An 18,292-nucleotide genomic window follows, 5' to 3' on the forward strand; every position below is an offset into this window, starting at 1 on the left:
CAAGAACTTCTTCAACTACAACACCTTTATCTTCCATTTTGCTGGCCCAGGAGGGGAGAGTCTGCGAAAGGGAGAGCACGAAGCCTTCCTATTTTACTGGTATAACAAGTTTGTTTGTTGTACCAAGTTAAATAAGTTCTTGGTCGAAAACATACCGATGGCTAAAGCCCTGGCTAGTGGTCACTCCCTGGCACTTGGTCCAGCTATCCTCGCCAACCTCCTACACTGTCTGGTCGAAACGACCATCAATAAGATCTATCCACACTAGAACGGTCATCTCTGGGTATTCCAACTCTGGCTGCATGTCTATTTTTCCACACTTCGACCAGAGATCCCCAACTTTTAGTCTACTGCAGCGCTCGACCTTCAGTTAGCCTCTCGACCGGTGCCTTATCACCGGGCTGAAAAAGTTTTCAAATATTTCTTCGGCCTAGATGTTCTCTCAGACGACGAATTTTTGATGTGTCGTAATTAAGAGTACCTTTTTTCCATCAAGCTTCCAACATTCACATGGAGTGAAAGTGAGGATGCTGGTCTTCATCAAAACTGGGGGTCGTTCGTGATAACACACGACCTTCCTCTTGGCTGCGATGCTTGCCGAGCGAGCTGGGAGGTTTACCACCCCTATTTCGATACACGACAGCTTGGCTACCTCCAAGGTTGCTTGGTGCCTCTACTTACTTCCCGCTCCCTCCTAAGCCGAGGACGCTTCTCTGGCTTCTCATAGAGAGAGTGCAGAGATACCGGGAAAAGGTTTTAGGAATGGTGCAAAAAATTTCGTCTCTGACCAACTGTTCTTGAATCTCTCGGCATTGACACCTTTGGCAAATGGTGGGAAGGATACACTCATGACTTTTTTGGCGCTTCGGTCGAAGACGTGGTTAACAAAATTTTCGGCGACCGACCCAAAAAAACCCTTGCCCCTCAATCCAAAGAGACGACCCAAGGTACATGGCTATCTCTACCTTTATTCTTCAAACACTTACTCGATTTTACTAACTTGACTTCGTTTTCTCAGGCGGTTGAGTACTGAAGCAAGCAGATGTGATCGCCGCGCTGAGGCCAGGAAAAAGTTGCCCCTTCCTCCAAGAAAACTAAAACTGCCATGCAAACCCCACTGAGCAAACGACCTTTATAGGAAGCCGAGACGGTAGGTGAAGCTCCTCGTCCCACAAAATGTGTCAAGAAATTGGCGAAGAAAGGGGAATGGGAAATTCACGTTATCTCCAACCAGACCACATGAGCGACGACTCCTAATGCCTCTCCTCCTGCTCCAATTGTCCAGGCCTCTATGGAGAAGCGGCCAACTCTGACTAGCCTAGCACCCCAAATTCAACCCGTCCATGATGTTCCTGAGGCCGTGGTCTAACGAGTTGCTGTACCTCTGATCGAAAAGCCTGCAGCTACGGGGCCCATTGTTACACCCGTCTTGAAGGAGGTAACCCTTTCGATTAGGAAAAGTCTCCTAAAAATCCAAAACAATTGGTGATCATCTTGGAAGAGGTATGATTATGTTTTTGGTAGCTCCATTTTCTCATTACATTCAAAAGTATTAACAACTTTTTATTTCAGGATGATGAGAACGATAAGATTCTGCTAGCGAGTCGCCCTCGATTAACCAAACCTCATTCCATTGAGCCTCCCTCTATGGTTGAGGCGACTGACAAGGTCGATTCTCCTGCAGCTAACCGTGGAAAAAGGCTTCGTGTTGAGCCTGAAGAGAAGGCAGAAACACCAATTCACTCGCAGGATCAAGACCTCGGCATTTTCCTTCAAGAAGCGAGAAAAATATTACATGTCAAGTGCCCAATTATTCATTTCACCAAAACTTTTATGCGCCGAAAGGCGTTATCTATATTTCCTGGCCACCTCAGTAGCTGTCGAATGTAGATAACCTTCATCGATCGCATGAATTGAGAAGTTGTCTAAAACACTGGGCTTGGCCATTAAGCTCTCTAGGTTCAAGCAATGAACCAGGAGACAGGGCTGAAGTCTCCCCTCGGTAGGTCTAAAAACAAACTCTCTCTACTATATTATTTTACGTTTTCCCTTTGCCTAAATTATTTTCATGTGCAGCCTTCATGGGAAGTTGAGTTAGATGTTCTTCTTTTGAATACTTCGGGAGTGGCTGGCCCTTCGGCAGCTACAACCGGGTCTTCCGTATCAACGGCCGAATCAAATGCTCTTGTTAAGCTGCAGGAGCTCTTGTCTCTCTCAACTTTACAAGTTCTCAAATGCCAAGGCCTCGACTCCATGGGCACATGTCTAAACGATCTCGCAGCTAATGGTCAATTGAGTGTTGAAGCTATCACTCGAGCATCTTCTTCCCTAGAACGAACCCGAGAATATTTTGGTATATTCGAGAAAGCTCTTCGGGCCGATGACGACTTGAAAGCTGCAACAGCCGTTCGAGAAGTTCTTCATCCAAAGGTCAAAGTCTTGAAGGCGAAAAAAGAAACATTGGCCGACCGTGACCGTCAAATTGCCGAACTCCAAAATCGAAGGTTGGCAATTACTTCTAAGCTTGCAAAGGATTTTGAGTTGAGCAGTAAATCTTGCTTAACCGAATACGTGGCTAGCGTGAAGCGGGTCGAACAACTGAAGATGGATAAGAGGAATCGGCAAGCTGAGGTCACCATGGGCGAGGTAAGGTGGTTGAAGTTAAAGGTCGTTCTTAAATCTCTCATTCCTTCATCACCCTAGAATTATTTAGTTGTAAACTGATCGACCAACTCTATTTGTACACCCTTTTGCAAACTTAATGGAATGAACTTTTATTCCTGCATTTCCCATGTGACTGGATATTATTACTTAAAAAACTTCCTATTGATTGGCAACTTGTGAATTACACCAATTCGATCCCTAAGATGGTATGCCATATTGCAGAGAACTTTATGAATAACGAATGACCCTTCCCAATTCGGCGACCACTTGTCGAACCTGGGGTCTTTAATTCCTACGGGTAGTATGGTTTGCCAAACCAACTCCCTTTCATCGAACGTTTTTTGTCTGACTCGTTAATTATAAGCTCGCTTGGTGATCTTCTTTTGGGCCACTAATAAGTTAAAAGCATCAAGGTGATCTTCTTCTAAATCTTCTAACTCTTGTCTCATGGCTTGACTGTACTCTGTACTAAACAAACTACTTTGTTCGATTACTCGCAACGAGTTTATACTTCGTTCGACCGGCAACATTGTGTCGTGTCCATAAGTCAATGCATATGGAGTCATTCCAGTGGCTGACCGGAGAGAAGTTCGATAGGCCCATAACGCTTTGTTTAGATTTAGATGCCACATACTAGGCCTTTCTCTCACCATTTTTTCAAGAATACCAATCAAAACTTTATTACTTGCTTCGGCCTGTCTGTTTGCCTGCGGGTAATATGGCGTAGACTGCTCAAGTTGAATTTTCAAATTCACCGTATACCCCTCAAACCTATCAGATGTGAAGATCGTACCATTATCTGTTACGATTGGTTCTGGTACGCCGAATCTAGTCACGATGTTTTCTTCTACGAAATTACAAACTTCTTTAGACGTTAACTCGGCATATGACTTCGTTTTGACCTATTTGGCGAAGTAGTTCGTAGCGACAAGTATCGATGAACGCTTTGTGGACCAAGAAGTGGCGTAATTTTGCCTATTACATCCATGGCCCATCCCCTGAATGGCCATGGTTTAGTGACCGAATGTAGTGATTCGGCCGGGACCCTCTTTATAGGACCATGAATTTGGCACTGTACACATCCTCTTGCGAACTCAATACAATCATTCAGTATACTTGGCCAGAAATAGCCATGTCAGTGAAGCAACCATCGCATCTTTCGGTCGGACTGATGAGCCCTACAAATTCCTTCATGAACTTCTGCGATTGCTTGGGCAGCCTCTTGCGGTCTGAGGCATAACAGTAATAAACTGTTCTCACATTTTTGGTATAATTCATTTTGGTATAATACGTAGTTTGTGGCTTGGACCCTTGTCTAACGGTTGTGTTTTTTGTTGGGGTTAGCAATATATCGCATAATCGCCCTTATTCAATCGTTTGGTAATGCCTCTACAACACAAACCTCAATAGTGTTCTTCCGTTCTAACAATGAAGGTAAGGACATGACCCGTGTACGGATCACGTAATCACGTTGGATAACTTGTTGATTAATCAAGGCCAAGTGTGCTTGCCGTGACACAGGTATTTCTCGGCCTAATTTGCCCCCTTAGGAGTTGTGCTCCGGAGGCTATTTGAGCTAATTCGTCGGCATCAGTGTTATGAACTCATGAAATGTGTTTGAAAGTAACGCTGTCGAAAGACTCATCCAAATAGCTGGCAGAATAAGGACATGAGTCTTCCATAAATCGTGGAGTACACCGAAGCCGATGACAAAGGCTTCGTATTTGGCCTGATTATTTGTACAATAGAAATCGAGCTTGAGAGAAAAATACCAGCAGCTATGAGTGAGGGATTGAATAATAATCCCAACGCCAGTTGAGATTGAAGTACTAGAACCATCAAAATACATTGTCCAGTAATTATCACGTGTTGCTACCATGCTAATTTCAACGTCATTGCCCCTGAACTCGTACGGGGAAGGGTGTTGGGCCAAGAAATCGGCCAACGCTTGGCCTTTGACAGCTTTCTGGGGCACATATTGCAAGCTGAACTCAGAGAGAGCCATCGTCCAGTTACTGATTTGACTTTTTACGATTGGTCGAGTGAGCATGTAATGAATGACATCGGTTTGGGCGATGACCTAAGTGACTGATGGGAGCATGTAATGTCTGAGTTTTGATGCAGCGAAAAATAGGACGAGACAAAGCTTCTTGACAGCGGAGTAATTAATCTCTGGTGGGTTGATATTTCAGCTAAGGTAAAAAATGGCCTGTTCTCGTCCAACATCATTGTCTTGTGCAAGAAGGCATCCGATGGATTCTTCGACCGTTGAGATGTATAGCTTAAGAGGTCTTCCACGTCGTGGTACGACGAGGACGGGTATAGTTGTTAGGGAGACATTGATCTGCGTAAATGCCTCTTGGTGTTCTGCATGCAATTCGAAGATGTCAGAATCTTTAAGTTTCAAAAGCATGGAGAAGGCTTTCATTTTCCCGGCAGAATTAGCAATAAATCGACGAAGAAAGTTAATCTTGCTGACCATCGATTGTAGTTATTTCATAGTCGTTGGGGATGGAGCGTTGATGATTGCGTAAGCCTTGTTGTTGTCTACCTCAATACCACGATGATGTACGAGGAATCCTAAAAAATTACCGGCTGATACGCCGAAAGCACATTTGGCGGGATTCATCTTAAGATTATGCTTGCGCATACTCAGGAAAGCCTGATGGATTTGATTTGATTACAACATCGTTGATGTAGACTTCAACGATGGTACCAATCAAATCATGGAAAATAGTGTTAATGGCTCGTTGGTATATGGCACCGGCATTCTTGAGGCCGAATGGCATAACGACCCATTCGTATGTGCCGAGTGCGCCGGGGCAACGAAAAGCGGTTTTATGGACATCAGCTTCGGCGATGAAAATTTGGTTATAACCAGCATGTCCATCCATAAAGGATTAGATTTCGTGATGTGCCGCTGCGTCGATTAACAAATCTGAAATTGGCATTGGATACTCGGCTTTAGGCATTGCCAAGTTCAAATATCGAAAATCAATATAGAGGCATATGGCACCATTTTTCTTTAAAATAGGGATGATGTTCACTAGCCATTCGACGTATCGAGCTGTCCGAATCAACCCAACTTTTAAAAGTAGAACGAGTTCGTCTTTTATGTCTAGTTGTACTTCGGTTGAGAATCATTAAGGTGGTTGGCGCAATGGTTTACACCCAGGTTTGATGCGCAATTCATGTTTAACTAGTGTGCGATCTAGACCAGGCATCTTATGGTAACTCCAAGCAAAACAATCTTTAAATTCTTTAAGCAAATTACAAAGTTCAATTTTTACATGTTGGGGGTAACAAAGCACTGATGAACAAAGGTCGTGGCTCTTCGGCCGTTCCAACATTTATTTCCTTTAATGGATCTTTAACTTAAGGTTGACTATCCTCGAGCTCGACTGGTGCAGCCTGAACTTTATCTAGTGATAGTATGGGACCGTTGTCTCATTCAACAAAAAATTTGACTAAGTTGACGCTCGAATTTGGGTGTTTGGAAATAGCGTACCAGTGGGCCAACAGTTATTCCATGGTAGATGAAACCGCAGCTCAGCTTCTGTCCTGTCTTTCTTCAGGCATCACTATCGGCAATCAGGTCGGCTAACCCAAGTTTTATCGAATTCTGATGGATTCGATTGCTTTCTGGATTGAAATTCGAGTAGGTCACCCTTCCTCATTCAAACCTTGTAGGGTAATATAACCGACATGGTCATCATAATATCGTGCCTGAATCATATTGGCTTCGAACGGCTGACTGTCGGCTGGATGAACCACAACTGATTTTCCGTTCCAAAAGATGAAAACTTGATATAAAGAAGAGGGAATACAATTCGTTTGATGAATCCAATCCTGACCGAGCAATGCATTATACTCGGTCTTAAAGTCGACGATAAAGCATGCGGTCATTTGATTACGACCTGCAATGTTTACCTCTAAAGGGAGCATTCCTTTAGTTTGGGATTTGTCACCGACGAAGCTGCTCATAGTTATTCCTAATGGGATGAGTTTGTCGTTAGATCGTCGTGATGCTTTCATGACGGATATAGGCATGATATTGATCGTCACCCTACAATCGATGAAAATTTTAGAGATTGGATAACCTTCGATGTGAGTTGTGAAATACAATGGCTTTAAATGTTGAAGAGGGAATGCAATTGTATGGCCAGAGCTGCTTTAAGTTTATCGTCGTTATTTGCTTGCCCATCTTCGGTGGTGGCGACGAAATCGACTTGTGTTGCTTCCTCGGTTACCACATCACCATTTAAGAAATTTGGTTGGTGTGCAGTTGGTTGGAATTCAACAGGTAGAACATGAACCATGCTGCTTTCATGTTCTCAAGGATGGAATGGCCCATCGAATTTTGGTCGTCATTTTTCGGGTTATCGAAGACTGCAGCATCATGCGTTAGAGCATCGTCGGCCTGATCATCGTGTGTCTCAATAGGTACTTGTTCTTGTGACATGTAACCCAACCTTGCTTCCTTTTGATTATCGTTTTCGAACCTGTTCCTTTCTGGTGTCTGACTTTACCCCTGCAGTGCTTTACGGGCTCGTTCTTTATAGGCGATACAAACGTCCCTTATGTCTAGGTAGGTATCCAGACGTGCCACCGGGGAAAGTTTACTTTCGGCGTCTTTCCCAAACTGCTCGAAACAAAATTTTATCTTTTCAGGCTAAATGAGGAGTTTAATGCATTCCTTGAACTTTTCAATGGTGGTTTCGAAGTTGCGATTGGTTCCTTGTCGCCCTTGTTGCGATTGGTTCCCTGTCGCCCTTATTGCTTCTTTAGGTTGCCATTTAGTGATCGAAACGTTCTAGGCTGCCTGTCGTCGAGCCATGCAATTTATCCATTGGCGTCGACGTTTTTGAGATTTGGATAGTGCAATATACATACTAGTAGGAGAGTTGTAACTATGATAACGTTGGTCGTGCTGCTCAGACGGTTTGAAGATTCTTTGATTCGCAGATGAACTTGAACTGTTGGAATTACGAGAGTAATAATCCTCGTTATAAAACGGTGCGTTGAAATCAAGATGCTGTCTGATCGAGGTAGGGCCGTTTGTTCGTTCCTGATGAGGTGCTGCCGCGACCTTGGATGGTTGTTGTGGTTTTGGAGTCTGAGGCGGTCTCTCATTCGGTTCGGTTAATACGACGCATGCCTTACAATTGCTGCACAAAACCATTGGCTTGTCAGTTTCATTTGCACTGGAATCTGACATAGATTTGATTACGGCCGGTCCCAAAAACCCGGTGGGCGGTTCATTGGAAAATAGATCAATCTTGAGTCGTGGCCGAGAGTTTTGCTGTGGGACGTGTTGTATTGGGATAAACTCGGCCTTCCCTTTCCCTTTGCTTTTGGGCAAATGGGCGTCTACCATGCCAACTGTTGTCGAAGGGAATGGATCAAAGTCGACCGCCATTTGTTTTTGAGGAAACTTTAACTTGCCTTTATTAATCCAACTTTGAATATTATCACGGAACACGACACATTTGTTCGTGGTATGCTTAGTCGAGTTATGGTACTTGCAATATGTCTTTCCTTTAAGCTCTTCAGCCTTAGGGATGTTATGTCTTGGCTGAAGTTTGATAATCTTTGCTAACAACAATTGGTCAAAAATTGCATTGGCCTTGGTGATATCAAAAGTGTAAACTTTTGATGTTTTCGTCATTTCTTCAGTGGCTGAGTAGGTTTTCGCTTTCGACTGATGCGTAGCTGACCGTGGGATTTTTGTAAATCGTTCATCCGGATAGGGATTTCGAGATCTTTTCTTGTTGAAGCAAATAATCATATTGCTTGACATGTTGGGCTAATTCGTACATATCTCAGAAGTTTGCCTCCAGGAATTTCTTTTTGTACTATACGTCTAGCCTATTCAGAGCAAGCCTAACAAATTTGACTTCGGGTAGAGGTACTCAGCACCAATTCCTGGCCGATTTAAACCTTGTAAGATGGTCCATTAGTGACTCATCAGATGCTTGAGCGATCTTAGCCAATGAAGAAACTGACATTTCCATCCCCAAATGATAGAATTGTTCGTGAAATTTCTTAACCAGCTCATCCCAACTTTGGATGGAATTAGGTGGGAGGTTAATATGCCATGCGAATGCTGAGCCCGTCAATGAAAAGTTAAACCGTCACAGTTTATGGAAATCATTATTGACATTTCCGCATTGCGTAGTGAAACGAGCCACATGTTCTAACGAGGACAAGGATGATTCTCTAGCAAAAAAGGTTGAAATCTGGAATCTTAAAGCCTTTAGGATATTCGAATTTTTCCACATAAGCTGGATATGGATGAATGAATTTCGGGAACTTTGGCCAATTTTTCATGGCCAAATCGATCATCTTTTGGACCTCGATCATATCGACCGATGCTACTTCCACTATCTGGTCCCATCCATCTGACTTACTACTTGATCCTCTTTTTTTTCCAAGTAAATTGTTTTGAGCTGAGTAGATCCTACTTCGGCATGTAGCGGGTTACCTTTGAGTGGAAATTGTCGAGATTGATCAGTAGGTCTCCCTGCGAAGACTCCGCTAACTAAGAATTTGAGCAATTGGGTGTGTGTCTCACCATTACTTCGTATTACCTCAAGCAAACTGTTCATTTTTTGGATACCTGTCTGTTCAACTTGCCGAGATTGCTCGTCAAGTCGTCTTCGAAGAAACGACTTAGTTGGAGGGTCAGAACCTTCACCACTGTCTTTATCGCAGTCCTATAATATTCCTTCAGTAAAAACGCTTGCGGTTTGGTTGGGTACTTCTGTGTTTCAGGGCTGGGTACCGAGACAAACTTCATTTTCTCGATGTGTCACACTTGCAGCCTCAGGGGTCACAATAACGAGGGGATTTCGTGCATGTGATACTTCTTGTCCAAGATTCTGAACGGCAGATTGGTCATTGACTTTCCCATGATTGTTTTCTTTTTAACCGATCGTATCTCGATGGTCATGAACTTCATAGTTTTAGCACTTATCCCACCAGGCGTGCCAAAATGTTGACCCTAAAAACTACTAAGCCTACGTGGCGCGTAGGCTGAGTAACTAATGAGCTAACTACGTTATTTGGTTGATGCAGAGCGTGCCAACTCGTCGGCTGAGCTCGGTCGAGGAGTAAAATGTGTTGATGTTGCGTTGAGCGCGCGGCTGACTTCTTGATCTTGCGACTGCGGCCGAGGAAGGAACACGTCTTGGCCTTTAGGTTCTAGAGCCTAAAGACAAGGTTGTTAATTCTGCAAAGTTCACAAATCGTCGGCGTCGGATTGGGTCATAGTGATTATATTTGTAAGGGTATAAGCACGGCAAATCGACACCAGAGTATAAGGGCACAGATACACAAAACAGATATATGTCTTGATGGTAAATGTGGTTCGATTGTCAGAATGCTGAACTCTAAAGCTTACGTGTGAGTATCCCATCATAAACCAACTCGGCGTTCAATGTGCCGAGCCCTAGTAAACTATAACACCTCACCTCGCCGAAAAGGCTAATAAGATGACCTCTGCCGATAAAGACTCAAAAGTTTTTCTCAACCAAGACTTGGATAGATAACCAGTCAGCCTCGATGCAGTGCTGTTTATCCAAACTGAAGATGTTCCGTAGTCGGCTGGTTTTACAGCGATAGTGTTGTTTATCCAAACTGAAGGTATCACCGGTTGCCTTCACAGTGTTGTTTATCCAAACTGAAGATGTGTTGCCGGAAAAGAAAATAAAAAATCTAAAGGTTGTTGAGAGGTTTCGCGTAGAGCGAGAGTTTACGCAGGGCAGTTTGTGTGTTGAATTAGAGGGGCTTTGAATGATGCACCCATCCCTCTATTTAGAGTAGCAAACCTTCTTCTGATTGAATCAAACTTATACTCGGATTAGGACTCTTTACCCTGATCCAATCTTATCTCGGCCAGTCCTACTCCTATTAGGACTTTGAACTCAACCCCTTATTCGGTCGTATTCATTCCCAAGTTTCAGCATCATCATCCTACCGAGACTCCTTATTGTATCAGGATTCAACTACCCCATCCTAATAGGACACGGTCGGCCCCTGAGCAACACTTCCGGGCCGAGAACAATTCTAAACTCGGCCCAAACCAGTATTTTGGGCCTAAACAATATTATTAATTAAATAATATCATGGAATTATTCATGGTATTCTTGATTGAATTTGATTGTGATTTCTTGCTTGATTGAGTTAGTCTTCGATAAGGGAAGCTTTAAAGATATGATTTGATTATTAATCTTATCTTTAATATCGTTGACTTTTCTCCTTGCCATGAGTAGAAGAGCTTAGAAAGGTTGTAGCCAGCAGCTTAGGACTTCTTGGTTGTTGTACTGCGTATGGAACAAATGTGAGTCTTGTCAAATTAATGAGGCATTCTCGTATCTTGAAGGTAAAAGTTCACTTGTTAGTTCCAGGATGTTTTGAATTAATTTTAGCTATACAAATGTCAAAACACTTGTTGTGATGCGCGTAGGTGGTGTAGGAGGTCCAGAAGTACAAATTTAGTAGGCCTGCCAAAAAAGTGTTCTTCAACTGCATTGGATTCTGAACTCTGACTTATGGTAAAATTCTCATGGGATATGGAACCTAACTGCCTATTGAATTTAGGTAAATTATTAAATAAACCTAGAGAGCAATTATTTTTCAAACAAGAGAGAGAGAAATCACAGGATATTGTTCCTTATCCTCCAATTTTCTTCTTTGCTTACCCCATGAAGAGTTGGTCGTCGTTGTCGTTGATGTGCCTTTAAGGTAAGAGAAAGAGAACTTTTTCCTTCAACTATGGCTCAACTGGACACTTGGAGAGCCGGAGGCTTGGCTGGGAGGTGTATTGGTGTGGCTAGGAACCGCTGAGTGAAAAGAGTTGAGGAGTTAGGTTGGCCTGGTATGCTAGGCTTGCCTAGTGCCATGTGGAGATGCTAACCCATAGAACTTCTACTGATGAAGATGCTGATCCCAATGCAGGGTGTGCCTGTCGAATAGGCTGCGGAGCTTGGTGATGCAGCTAGGAGCCACATAAATGAATTGAAGCGGCTAGGTGCCACTGAACAAGTGTCGGCATGGCTAGGGGTGGTAAGAGAGTCGTGTGGCCTTACTGCTAGGTTAGCTTACTTGTTGAACCTTCAATCAAGAAGAAATCAATGTCTTTTTTTTCTTTTCTTTTTGTGAGAGTTATGCTACTTCTGGGAAGCATGTTATCGAGCTATCTTCTTCAAAGGATAAAAAGAAAGCTGCTGATCCTGTGAAATCTATAACTCCTAAAAAAGCTAAAGTTTTGGCCGAAAAAATCATTCAACGCAGGAACTATGTTACCCTCGATGTTTGGGTTCAGAGATATAAAGAAGTGTTTATCTGTTGCTGAGTTTAGATTGACTTCTAAAAGGCTCGCCATTATAAGAAGTAGGAAGGAAGTTTGTCACTTGGAAAAATGGTTTTAGTTGCTTAAGAGGCATCAAAGTTTGCTCCTTAAACTGTTGCCGTGCCTACGTTGCCGGCCAATAAGGAGGAAATTGCTGGAGTTTGATTTCTTAATTGCTATAGATGAAGCAATTGAGGGTGAAGTTGTTGAGATTGGAGTTGCTAAAGATGAAGTGGTGGAAGTGTGAGCTGCTAAAAGTGAGGTGGTTACTGAGAAACCAAAGATCATCCGAGCTGCTAAGAGTAATCGACTTTGCTTATCTTGTGTCAGATTTTGGTGGCCTTCATGCTAGTTTATCAATGTGCTAGAAATTTAATAAACTTCTTTCTTTGGTTTACTCCATCTTCGTTGTTCAATTGATATAAATGTTCTTGAAACTTTTCTTGCTTGATGTGTCTTGTAAAACTTTAGCCATAAAAGTGCTAATTATTTGTGCGACTTTAAAAAAAGCATGCGCTCCTAGTAGGTGTTCCTAAGCCGCAAGTTTTGGCTTTTATGGGGTGTTGAGTTGCTAAGTTCATCGTTCGCTACTGCTTCTGATCATGTGATGCTGGCGTTGCCAAGCTTGTTTGTTGACTTCATTGCTCGAATGAAAGTCATCTAAAACGAGAATCTCATTATTCGACTACTACGAGATTTTATGGGCAATGTACTTTGAGCTTATGTGAACTTGTACTTAACAAGGTTGATGCGTGACACGACGAAGTTTCTCATAAGCTGTTGAAGAGCTGGACTGCTCTTGCAATTTTGTGTCAACGATCCATTGAGCTACATAGCCTGTAGCACAACTTGATAAAGATCTGTGGAGCATGAAAACCGCTAACTAGTCACATCAAAAGTGTGCAGTTGTATGAAATTCGTGGGGACAACGATTTGAGGATTGCAGTGCTTTGGGGTCACATATCCAATGGGCTACGTAGCTAGTAGCACATCATGATACAATTCAGTTTGGACATGAAAAATCGACAACTTGTCACAACAAACTGTGTAGTTGTATGAACTTTTGTAGGCATCAGTTTAGGAAATGTACTGCACTTTTGTGTTTCTTTTAGTATAAACCCTAGGTTCACACGAATTGGGCCAGGGGCATAATCTTTTAGTTAACTATGCCTTGATGAAGACTATAGTAGTTAATTTCGAGAACGATGGCATAGGTTGCCGTGCAATTAGTTCACTGAGGTAGTCGAAACCATATATATATGAATATTTAGGAAGTTTACCAGGGAGAGCATAGCCAAATGGGTGTCGGGGAATTAGTTTACCCTCTTGCACTAGAGAGCATGAAAGGCGTTGTTGTGGATACGGTTGAGCAAAGATGGATTGTTGAAAAAAACTGAAATAATTCTTAGCTTATGAGGTCTTGTTTGGCAATCTGCTTAAGATTTTGAACTATTTAGATAGGCCTAAATGGGGTTTAGGTGGTGACGATCGAATATGAGAATTTGAATCAGCATATGATTTTTTTCTAGACTAATTTATCTATGTTCATATCGGTATTTGTTGTCATGGGTTGAGCTTCGACCCATTTAGTGAAGTAGTTGGTTTTTACAATCATCATGCATCTGCCCTTAGTAAAAAATGATATTGGTCCTATCAGGTTAATTGCCTTACTGCATGAATAGCCAATGACTTGTCTGTAGATGGAGTCTGTTGGCAAGTAGTGTGGGCACTATCTTAAAGCAATGGCAGCTGTCGCAAATTTGTACAAAACCCTTAGCTCTTTGATGCATCGTTAACCAATAAGTGCTTTATTGAGTGCTTTATTGACTAGGTAGTCAATGATAGAATCTTACCAACTCGGGGTTGTGTTAATTTGCACCACCTTTGGTGCTCGTTTTGCACATATGTTCTACTTCCCAAAGTATTCAACTATGATGAAGCATTTGAGTTAGTGGTCTAGGACAAAGCCTAAACTTGCCAATGCATCTGTGTGAATATTTTTTACTCGTGGAATATGCATAAGGGTGTAAGTGAGGAATGTCGTGAGCTGCTCTAGGACCTTATGCAAGTATTGCACCATTCTTGGATGTTTCGTCGTGTACTCACCTGAGGCTGGTGACCAGCTGAGAATTTGAATGGATTGTAAGCTTATTCACCACTAAGTCTTTTGCTAGTTGGGGAACTATTAGTAAAATATCGTACTATACTTCGTTGTTGGATGCTTTTGAAGCTTATAATGATGGATTGATCTAGTATTGAACTATTTGAAGTGATGAGGACAAAACCTGCTCTCGATCCTTGGTGGTTGGAGGAACCATCGACACGAAAATACCAACAAATTCTTGTAGGTTGGTCTGGTGCGTCTTTTTGGCATTCATTTGCCCCCAATGAGCCATAGAAGTTATTGCGTTCATCGGATTGGGTCCGCTATGAAGTTTGCCAGTTCTTGGGTCTGGATTGTGAAAGATTGATCACAATGGATATTGCGTCATAATTATGATTTTGTGCGCTTGAAAGTATGGCTTTAGTTTCCAAGTTGCAACAAGTAGCGCAAAAATCATCTTTTCAAATTTTAGGCATCTAGTTTCCTCATCAATGAGAGCTTTTGAAGTGTAGAATACAAATAGTTGGGCCCCCAGCTTTTCTTGTATAAGAGTAGAGCTCATCGTTGCTTCAGATACTACCAAGTAGATGAACATGTTATCTTCTACTTCCAGCTTATACATTAAAAGAGGTGAAGTCAGGCACTACTTCAAATCTTTGAATGCCTTTTCCCACTCTTCATCACATTTATTCATCTGCACCTTCTTTAGAACCTTGAACTCCCAATTTGTGGTTGGTTGAGTGACTGCTAGTCATGATGCATTTGGAAAGAAATATCGCCATCAATTCTTGTCCTTATTTGAGACACCTCGTCAAGAGTGCGCTATGTTTTTTGATGTGCTTGAGGGTTGACTCGCCAAAATGTATTATTGCACAAGGACGCTTGTCAAGTTTGTAACCTGTCAGGTAGGTTTGGATCGACATTCGAATTAGAATAGCTAGGTTGATAGGCATTTCTGGGAGTGGTGAAAGTGTAGTGGATAAAGGGCATGAAATTTGAGTAGTGACAGATCAGATTCGTCGAAAATGAGATAGAAATACAGAAAAACAGGGTGAAATCATCGTCGGTTCAATTTCCTTTCATTGATGGACTGGTTGGTCCGGCTTGAACTGGATCGTATCCGATGATCGACAAGTTGTTTAGCTGAACTAGTCTAAGGGCTGGTTTGGATGTTGGAGTGAGTTGGAGAGCGAGCTGAGGCGCGAGTTGCAAGTTGACTCACGTAGGTTGTTGCATGCTGCTCTAGCACACTAGGGTCACACAATTTAGGGCTGGAAGGCTTAGTTTTGTTTTTGGTATGCATATCTACATTGTGGGTTGTGTTGTTGTTGTGAGTTGAGCTTGCATGCTGTTGGCTTGTGCTGCTGTTGCGAGCTGTGCCGCAACAGATCATGTGAAACTCGGATGAGGCTGAAATTTCGATATCTTATAGTTCTTGGTCAGAAGAACAACTTTCGTGAAGAGACAATTTGGATTCGAGCTATAGAAAGTAGGGTTTTGGCATCCTTAACATGGTTGTCTATATTTCTGCGAAAACTGCACACTGAGTCTGAACTTTGAACATCGGGAATGATTGCACTGTTGTATCTTCCTGGAATTTAGGTATGTTATAGATGTTAGGCAGAAAACAACTTTCATGAAGGAAGTGTTTTGATTTGAAACACAGAAGAAAGAGATCTAGTGAGTTGACCAAGTATTCTCGGTGTTTCGTCACAAGTAATAGCATGACTTTCATCTATGGGTGCAAATTCGGGCACGTAGGGAGTGCCATTCATTGTGGTTTTAGAATTTCCAACTATGTTTTCCTTTCTCTAGGGCATATAAATCAAGGAATTAAAAATTCAGAGAGTGAAAATGCTAGAAAAATTCGAAGAGAGGGAAATTCCAACAGGAATTGTGAGAGTTTCTTCGTGAATGCACCAATTTTTGGCAGCAAAAATCTACCATATCTAGTCTTGACGAAATTGTATTGCCAAAATAATTAAACACCTTTGATTAAAGACCAAACCCATGCATCCAAGGAGTGGAGGGATGGATGGTTTGACCAATGGATCTTTGATGCCTAAGTTAGATTCTTTGAAAAGAGAAAGTTTAGGGCTTAATTGCATAGCAAAAACTTACCAAAATTAGGGCTTAATTGCATAGCAAAAACTTACCAAAATTTGAGGCAAAATAGGGTATTATAGGGAGATATGGCGGCTATGGGGAGAGGTCTCGCGTCATGTGTTGGCACCTTGTTGGTCAAGGTGTGTCATTCGTTGGGAGAGAATTATCCCAAATATATTAGTAATTAAATAATAGCTTGGGATTATCTCGTGGTATTCTTGATTGAATTTGATTGAGTTTGTCTTCAATAAAGAAGGCTTTAAATATAGGATTCAGTTATTAATTCTATCTTTAATACTTTTGACTTTTATCCCTGCCATGAGCAGAAGAGCTTGGAGAGATTGTAGTCAGCAGCGAGTTTTTTTGGTGATTCTATTGCTCGTGGAACAAATGTAAGCCTCGCCAATTTAATGAGGGCATTCTCGCCTCTTATAGATAAAAGTCCATGTGTTAGCTCCAGAATATCCGAATTATTTTTTGCTCAACATATACTATGAGATAGGAGATCAGAATCTGGAGACATTTTTGACATAAATTATGACACCCATTTTTAATCCATTAGATTAAAAACATTATCAATGGTTGAGATTGAATCTGATACTAATTATTGCAAGGTAAAAAAATATTTCATTATGTTATTGATAACCACTGTTCTAAAAAGCGGTCTAGGCGGCCGCCTAGTCGCTAGGCGGCGGTGCTTCGCCATGATTAACCCGAAATCATTTAATAAATCGGCAAAACTATTAGGCGGTGTACAGTGGTCACTTGGGCGGACTAGGCGGAGGCTGGACGGTCTAAGATCTGGGCAGCCTAAGAAAATACAAATGCCTACCCAAAAGAAGGTGGACGCTGGACAGTCTGGGCGCTTTGATTCTTACATCTTGTCTCTGTGAGTCTCGCCGTATCCCTCTCAGTGTGCTAAAATACGAGTCGACGACAGTCTATAAGACGAGAGAGAGAACAAGTGGGAGATGGTATAGATCTACAATTGCAGATATGGTTGATGGTGGAAATGGCTTGGTAGTAGCAGCTTTAGTTAGGTTTTCTTTTTAAAGAGGTTGTTGTTGTTGTTGTTGTTATTGTTGTTAGGGTCCATTATGCCCATTTATAAATGGATTGGATTGTCCTAGGATACTCGGTGACAATTTTGTTAATAACGGGGAATACAAGTCCAACCTTGCATTGTAATATTAATAAGAATAAAATGCCGAACAAAACTTATGGACTTAGAAAATGATACAAAACTAACAATTATTTATTGTTTATCTCTATTAATTACAAAGTTTAGACATATAAATTTTGAAGGTCTAGCTACCATATTATTACCCACAAGGGTAAAGGAACAACACAATTGCTGGATAATTGGAAAGTCCATGTGTGTCAACCTCTGTGCTCCGTGGCAAGGTAGACTAGCAAACATGCCCAACCTTTACTCACATTCGAGAAAACACTCCCAACAAGATTGCTTGCTGAAAAATCGAAGAGGCACCACCCTCCGAATCTCGAGAGCCAGACTCCCAACATGATTACTTTCTCAAAAATCGAAGAGACACCGCTCTCCGAATCTCGAGAGCCAGACTCCCAACAGGATTGCTTTCTCAAAAATCGAAGAGGCACCGTTCTCCGAATCTCGAAAGCCAGATCCCTGACAGGATTGCTTGTTCAAAAACCGAAGAGGGACCGCTTTCTCAACTTCGAGAGCCAGATCTCCTTGGATAAAGCTTGTTTGTAAGATACCACAGACCACTTTTTCAAAGTGCTCTGACAGAGTTAAAACACGTGAAGCTGGCAGCTCCCATTACCGTGCTATGACCAAGCAGGGTAAAAGAATAGCATTACTACTTGTTGTTAGGGAGACTCCTATATATGTCGACCTCCATTCTCAACGGACAGGCAGACCTGCAAAAATGCTCAACCCTTCCTCATATCTGAGAGGACACTCCCAACGAAGCCTCTCGAAATACTCAGCTTTCTTTCCCCCCGATAATACCTCTGCAAACAAGCTACACCAGAGCAAGAATATCTCATATCATCAGGGTTAAAAGCAAGAGTATCCCATATCATGC

The sequence above is a fragment of the Malus sylvestris genome, chromosome 11 (assembly GCF_916048215.2).
Source record: "Malus sylvestris chromosome 11, drMalSylv7.2, whole genome shotgun sequence".
NCBI classification, from domain to species: Eukaryota; Viridiplantae; Streptophyta; class Magnoliopsida; order Rosales; family Rosaceae; genus Malus; species Malus sylvestris.